Source organism: Sus scrofa, chromosome 7, assembly GCF_000003025.6.
Source record: "Sus scrofa isolate TJ Tabasco breed Duroc chromosome 7, Sscrofa11.1, whole genome shotgun sequence".
NCBI classification, from domain to species: domain Eukaryota; kingdom Metazoa; phylum Chordata; class Mammalia; order Artiodactyla; family Suidae; genus Sus; species Sus scrofa.
Window position 1 is genome coordinate 13005418 of NC_010449.5, and position 7363 is coordinate 13012780.

Consider the following 7363-nt stretch of genomic DNA (forward strand, 5'->3'; position numbering starts at 1 on the left):
GCTCCATGGAGACTGGGGCTTTGCTTTGGTCTCTCCTGTTACATTCAGCACCTGGGATGGTGCCCTGTGTACAGTAGGCGCTCAATAAATACTCACGGAATGGATAAATAAGCAAACTTGTAAGACTAATGGCGGGCTACCTGTGTGTATGGGGATGATAAGAAAGTTGGCTTGGTTAGATGGAAGTATCAAATGATGTTTGGCCATAAATTAAAATTTAATACATCAGACAATGAGAGATTCCACAGAAGCCGTCACCTGGGATGCCTGAGTAGCAATCGAGGCAGGTGATGAAGGATTCAGGAGGAAAAGGAGGCAGATTGGGTCTGAGCTACTTCCCCAAGAAAGAGTTAGTTAAGAAGAGCCTCTAGAAGGACAGGGCCTCAGTCACGGATGCTATGAATCATCCCATAACTGACTGATGTCCACTCCATGGAGAGCGGAACAGCACAGCCTTTTTTTTCTGACCCACACCGTGACTTAATATTAGTACCTGAACGTGTGGTGGCAGGTACCTCACCACATGCAGAAACTAACCACCAGCTGCCACTCAGGACCATTTACGAAACTGAGCTGGAGTTTTGCATTAGCACTTGAGCTGACATTTGAATACTGACCTTTTTTTTTTTCTTTCTTAAGAATGAAAGACCATTTATCACTTTAGGACCACACCATCTGCCTGACCCCTCTAAACTCTTTTGATGGTTGTCCCTGTAAAGAATTCCACCCACCAACACACGGCTGAAAGGTGGAGCTGAAGCAGATGTTATCATCGGCCAACTCTGGCTTCAGCAGAGCACCTGATACTTAGTAGGTGCCCAATCTATGTTTGGGGAATTAAATGGAAGTGAGCCATCTCTGCAAGTGGTGACACTGGTGCCACCTGGTGAGTGGCCTATCCAGGCACATGGAATTGAGGAGCTGAGTTCTTCTTTCCCAATGGACGCTGGTCCAGAGCAAACTCTTGATGCACACACACTCTTCTCTGTTTGGGAAAGCTGTCCTCACCTTTCCCTTTATAAACAATCCCAATCCCTGTCTCTTTCGGTCTCTCTGTCTCTGTCTCTCTCTCTCTGGCTCCCTCCCCCATTCCTAAACCCCAACAGCAGCACCTGTACCTGATTTTCAGGCTTCATAGAGAGACCCCAGAGCAGCCTCCCCACGACTGATGCTCCTGGAGAGACTCAGCAGACTTTCCAAAGGAGAAGAGCTATAATTTCCATCCAAGTAATTCTGACTCTCAGGCCCTCACTACAGCTTGTTCCAAAAGAGAGCAGAGAGAAGGCAGCTCCCTGGAGCTGCTATAATTGTAGAGCCTGATGAAAGATAAGACAGAGGAAGGAGAGCGAAGCAGGGAACCATGGGGCTTCCTGAACCTCACCCGCTCAGAAGGGGCTTCTCCAAAAAAAAGAAAATTGGCAACATCCACGTTGAAAAGGGCAACGCTTAGTTCAGTTGGTGGTAAATGGCAAGTGATACTTGCAGTCTTGTTTTTATTTTCCTGAAGCTCTAGGGCCTGTTGTATCAGGCTAGAGGGCAGCTGAACTGTCCTTGAGGGTCTAAAAATGAGATGTAATCAAGCTTGTAATTTAAAACAATAAAAAGGGAGTTCCTGTCGTGGCTCAGCAGTAATGAACCCGAGTAGCATCCATGAGGATTCAGGTTCCATCCCTGGCCTCAATCAGTGAGTCAGGGATCCAGCGTTGCCCTGAGTTGTGTTTAGGTCGCAGATGCGGCTTGAATCCTGTGTTGTTGTGGCTGTGGTGTAGACTGGCAGATACAGCTCCAATTAGACCCCTATCCTAGGAACCTCCATATGCCACCAGTGCAGTCCTTAAAAAAAAAAAAAAAAATGCAAACCTCCCCCCACCCCCCGCCCAAAAAAACCCTAAGCAAAAAAACTAATCTTGTTCAAAAGCTGGATTATTCAACAAAATTTTTCTTCACTTGCAGTTCTGTTAATTTGATAAAGTTACAGATTTCATTCAGAATTTACATTTTATCTACAGTACAATAAAAAAAATCAACCCTAAATGTCAAAATATAGTCTAAGTCATCTTAACTGCCATGAATTATAAAATTACTGTAGATGAGTGAAGCCATGCTTACATATATACACATTTTTAATCCTCCCTGTAACCCTAGGAGGTAAGTATTATTGCTACCTCCTATTTTATTGTATTTTATTTTATTTATTTTTGGCCATAGCCGCAGCATGCAGACCTTCCCAGGCCAGGGATCGAACCCGAGGCTTAGCAGTGACAACACCAAACCCTTAACCCCTAGGCCACCAAGGAACTCCTGTTATCTCCTGTTTTGTTTTGTTTGCTTTTTAGGGCCACACCCTGGGCATATGGAAGTTCCTAAGCTAGGTGTCTTATCAGAGCTACAGCTGCCAGCCTAAGCCATAGCCGCAGCAATGTGTCTGTGACCTGCACCACAGCTCACGGCCGGGTCCTTAACCCACGGAGTGAGGCCAGGGATCAAACCCAAGTTTTCACGGATACTAGTCGAATTCATTCCAACAGAGCCACAACGGGAACTCTCTTATCTCCTGTTTTAAAGATGAGTAAACTGAGACTTGGGAAGGTGAAATCATCTCCCAAAGTCAAAGGTAAAACCAGATTGGTCTTCTCTGAAGCCCAGATTCTTCTCCCCTCTGCTCTCTGCAATGTAGCAAGCATCCCTCTGCATATTGATAACTCCAGATGCTTCTTAAAAATGCAGATTCTGGGGCACCGATCTCGGAGATTCTCACCCAATACATCTGTTCATGTTGCTGGAAATCTGTGTTCATGACAAGCCACAGAGGTTATTCTGACATAGATGCTATAATGTCTCACTTTGAGAACCAAAGCTTGGGGGGTGGGGAGGCTATTAAATATTCAGCATCTCCTAGTGGGGTCCTTTTATTAGAAGAGTGAGGAGCTGGCCCCCAGAGGTTAAGTAACTTCCTGGAGGCCAGTCCACTCTAGAGCCAGCTGGCCCAGCATTCTTTCCACCACATTCCAGTGGAGAAAAAATTCAAGTCTCTTAGAGAGCTTTGTTCCTCCCTTCATCTTTCAGTTCTGCCAGCAGCCAACTCCCCTGGAGCGTCAAACAATATGTTCAAGGCCAGCCCGGAAAAATCACACCACTCATTCGAAAAGTCTCAGTGCTTCGTGCCCACGTACTGCCAAAATTGGAAGCAGTGAACATCATTTAAATATTACTTTTTCTTTAATTGTGAGAATATCAGTGTGTGAACATTGCCATGTGTAACCTTCAGAGTTGTTACAGCTTTCTAAAAAGCAGGCTTGCCTTTCCACCTGCCATTCAGCCAGGACCAGGGCTCCTTCGGCACATCTCCATTTAGTGCTCAGCAACGTATCAGACCCAATTAAGACCTGAAAGTGGCTCAGGACCGGTTCTGAAGGGCAGATGTAAATGGAAGGCTTATGATTCTAGGTGATCTTTACAGCTACACTTCCTGTTCAGTTGCCGTTTTCTGAGCTAAAGCTCTGAGACTGGCCTTTTCCCTGTATTTACCCAGCTCGTGTTGAATGAGCCAACATCAAGATTGGCGGCTTCGTGCCAAACTTTGGCAAACAATTGTTCCCCTGTTTACCGGCTTATTTATTTATTTCTGAGTGTTCTCGGCAAGAATCTGTCCCATCAAATCCCTTAGAGGAAGGTCTAACATACCCTTGCATCCTGCATTTGAAGGCCACTCTATTAATTCCCCGCTGGTGTTGCTGCAAGTGTTTGCATGTGGATTGCAAGTCTCCCTTCGGCAAATGTGCTGTGTATTTTTTTTTAACAATATTCTGGTACCACTTTCCTTGACTAATAGTAGTTTTCTTTATCACACGATGGTTCCGAGAGATTCATGAGGTTTCTAAATGTGCTTGGTGCTGTTACTGAGGCAACCTGCCTCAGCGGATTCTGGAGATAGAAACTTCACATCTGAGCGACACAGTGTGCGCCTGAAGGGGAGGACTGTTTTCCAGAAATACAATGTTTGGGTTGAAGTGTCTGACAAAAGGGACATGAAGCACCAGAACACTATGGGGTTTTAAAATTAGGTCTTTCAGTTCGAGATGACACTCGAAATACCACCCGTTTCTTTCAATCTGGTGCTCTCTTTTCTTTTTCCAGAAGCCACAAAGCTCCCTGAGCTACGTCTCAGGATGCAGAATAGCAGCGCGACACAGGGAAGTTTTGTTCCCTGCTCCACAGCCATCCTGGTGAACAGGGTCTCCACCAAAGCAGTGATGGAGCATAGATGTATTTTAGCAGCTGAATGAAGCCACTTAACAAAATGTTTTATGGGCCTGGGAGTTGTTAGTTCGTGAGATAAATTCCCCCTGTATGGCAGCTATTTCCTGGGAGTTGGGGGCCCTTCTGGAAGCGGTACAAACTTTCAGACCATTAGATGTCCAGAGAATTATTTCATCCCCTTGTGGGAATGGCTTTATCATTTTAAATCAGAGATCAGCCAACATTTTCCATACAAGGCCAGATAATAAATATTTTCGGCTTTGCAGGCCATATGGTTTCTGTCACAACTACTCGCCTCTGCTGTTGTAGCACAAAAGCAGCCAGAGATAATTCGTGAATGAATGGGAGTGTCTCTGTGCCAATAAAACTTTATTTATGGACCCCGAAACTTGGATGCCATGGAATTTTCATGAGTCATTAATTAATGTTCTTTTTTTTTCTTCTTCTATATTTTTTCAACCATTTAAAATCCTTCTTAGCACATGTGTCAGATAAAGACAAGCAATGGGCTGGATTTGGCTTGCCCATGGGTCATAGTTTTCCCATCCTTTGCTTTAAGCCAGTTGGTTAGGGAACGGTTCACTGACACTGCCCATCTTGGCAGGCACTATAACTGCTTGCTTGAGTTGTCCCAGCACAGGAGGCCCTGATAAGGAACAGGATGATGCCTCTTGTAAACTAACCTGGAGAATTTGGGAGGGGCCAAAGGGGGTGGGGAGACAACCAATTTCCCAGGATCCTTGGCTCTGGAATTCATCGTGGCCTAGAGGTGCAGATGCCACCAGGAAGGACCCTGACTTAGACCGAATATGGGCCGAGCAAGCCGATTGGCCAGAGACGACCCGGACACAAATCCCATTCCCATAAAACCTGAGGCTGCAAGCCAGTTCTCCTGGGTTCCCTCACCCTGCTGCTCTCCACTTAGGTGCCCCTTCCCCCCAAAATCTTTTGCTTTGTTAGCATGTGTGTCTCCTGGGACAATTCATTTCTCAGTGTTAGACAAGAACCCACAAACGGCCCTGAAAGGGGTTCCCCCTTCCTGCCACAAATCGATAACATGGAAACTGCGACATAGCCATCAGCTTCCCTCAGTTCCTCAGTCCTTAACAAGTGCTCACAGAGGTCCCTCTTGCTGTCATGATTCGTCAGTTGGGACACGCTTGGGAACAAAGTCAGCACATAATTTTTCTGTTCGTGGGAAGAATGCTGGTGAGCGCAATGGATTTGGTGGCAGGATCAGAAGTGGGGTTTACGGACGTGTGAAATCTGAAACCCCTCGGCTGCAGGGCACTGAACCCCCCCACCCTGATTTACTCCTGTCTCCAGTGCACTACTCTCTGGTTTACCTGCCATCCCTGGAAGAGTAACTTTCTCTCAGAACAGACAGAAGAGGACAAACTAACTCCAGAGCTTGGGTGGTGGCATATAAGGATTTTCTTTTCTTCTTTGACCTGCTAACTCACAAAGATCCCTTCTCTACCAGGGAAAAGGTTCAGAAGCTGATATGGCGCTCGGGCTCCTCGTTATAATTTTATGCAATTAAGGTGCTTCCTAGACCAAGACTATTTTGATAAAATGAGGCCAATGTTTCTTTCTCTATACCTGATGGTCAAATGGACTTCATTTTATTCTTTCCTGCCATCTTCTTTTGCCTTCCTTCCACTTTTCCTTTTTCCTGTTTTTTGAAATAAGGCTTTGATATTCTGACATGTTCTATATCCTTTCAAGTCCAAGTGTGACCCTCTGCCAACAGTGACAGAACTGCTGGGAGATTTTCAGAAATCTAGGATTTGGGGCCCCACCCCAAACACGGTCTGCATTTTAACAAGATCTCCAGGGCATGCACTGTAAAGTTTGAGAGACATTGGTCCTTATGTCTCATCATTCCAGGGAAAAAAGCTCACATCCTCACTCCAGAGAAAAGAGCTCAAGACTTTAAATAGATTCTGGAGGGATGTAAAGAGTTGACCTCAGAGTTCCCGTCGTGGCTCGGTGGTTAACGAGTCCAACTAGGAAACATGAGGTTTGGGGTTCGACCCCTGGCCTCACTGGATGGGTTAAGGATCCGGCATTGCCATGAGCTGTGGTGTAGGTCGCAGATGTGGCTTGGATCTGGCGTTGCTGTGGCTCTGGTGTAGGCCGGCAGCTACAGCTCTGATTAGACCCCTAGCCTGGGAATCTCCATATGCCATGGGTGCAACCCTAGAAATAGCAAAAAGACAATAAATAAATAAATAAATAAATAAACAAAACAAAACAAAGCAAAAAAGAGTTGGCCTTGACTTTGAGGAGATTATTCAAAACTGAGGAGAAATATCAAGGGGAGTAGTCAAATTTTAAAGTGAACCAGTGATGGCCTTGCTTTGGTGAGGACTGGTTTTTTATTCTAGCAGCCTTCAAGGCAGAAACTGGTTATCCAAGACCAGAGCTGGGTAGTTAAGGATGCAGAGCCTAGAGCCTTAGAAGAGCACCCAACTCCAATAGAGGAAGATGCAGACATGATACCAGGACAGGCTAGGGGCAACTGAGGCCTTCACTGCAGAGAGAGACCAGAGGAGGGAGAAGAGGGCAGAGCCATTCCTTGGCATCTGGAATACAAGAAAAAAGGCCCTCTGGGGGCGGGGCGGAGGGGGGTAAGGAGAAAGCCCTGATTTGTAGCATATATCAATTTTCACGGTGTATATATTCATACCTTGGCTGATTTCAGATCATCAGTATAACAGCACGGAAGGTAGAGTTGCGAAGAGACAGCACACCATCAGATACAACAGACATAAATAAACTCAGAAACATAGTAAGAGTAAATTATAATCAAATGACTAGGAACCAATCAGTTGCATGGAACTGATGAGTTGCATTCATTACCTCTTTAAAAAATTTATTAAAGAATAGTTGTTTTTCAATGTTGGGTTATTTTCTGGTGTCCAGCAAAGCATATATATAAATACTTTTCCATTATGGTTTATTACAGGGTATTGAATATAGTTCCCTGTGTAATACAATAGGATCTCATTGTTTACCCGTTCTACATATAATAGCTGACATCTGCTAATCGCAAACTCACAATTCATCCCTCCCCCACACCCAGTTCCCCTTGGCAACC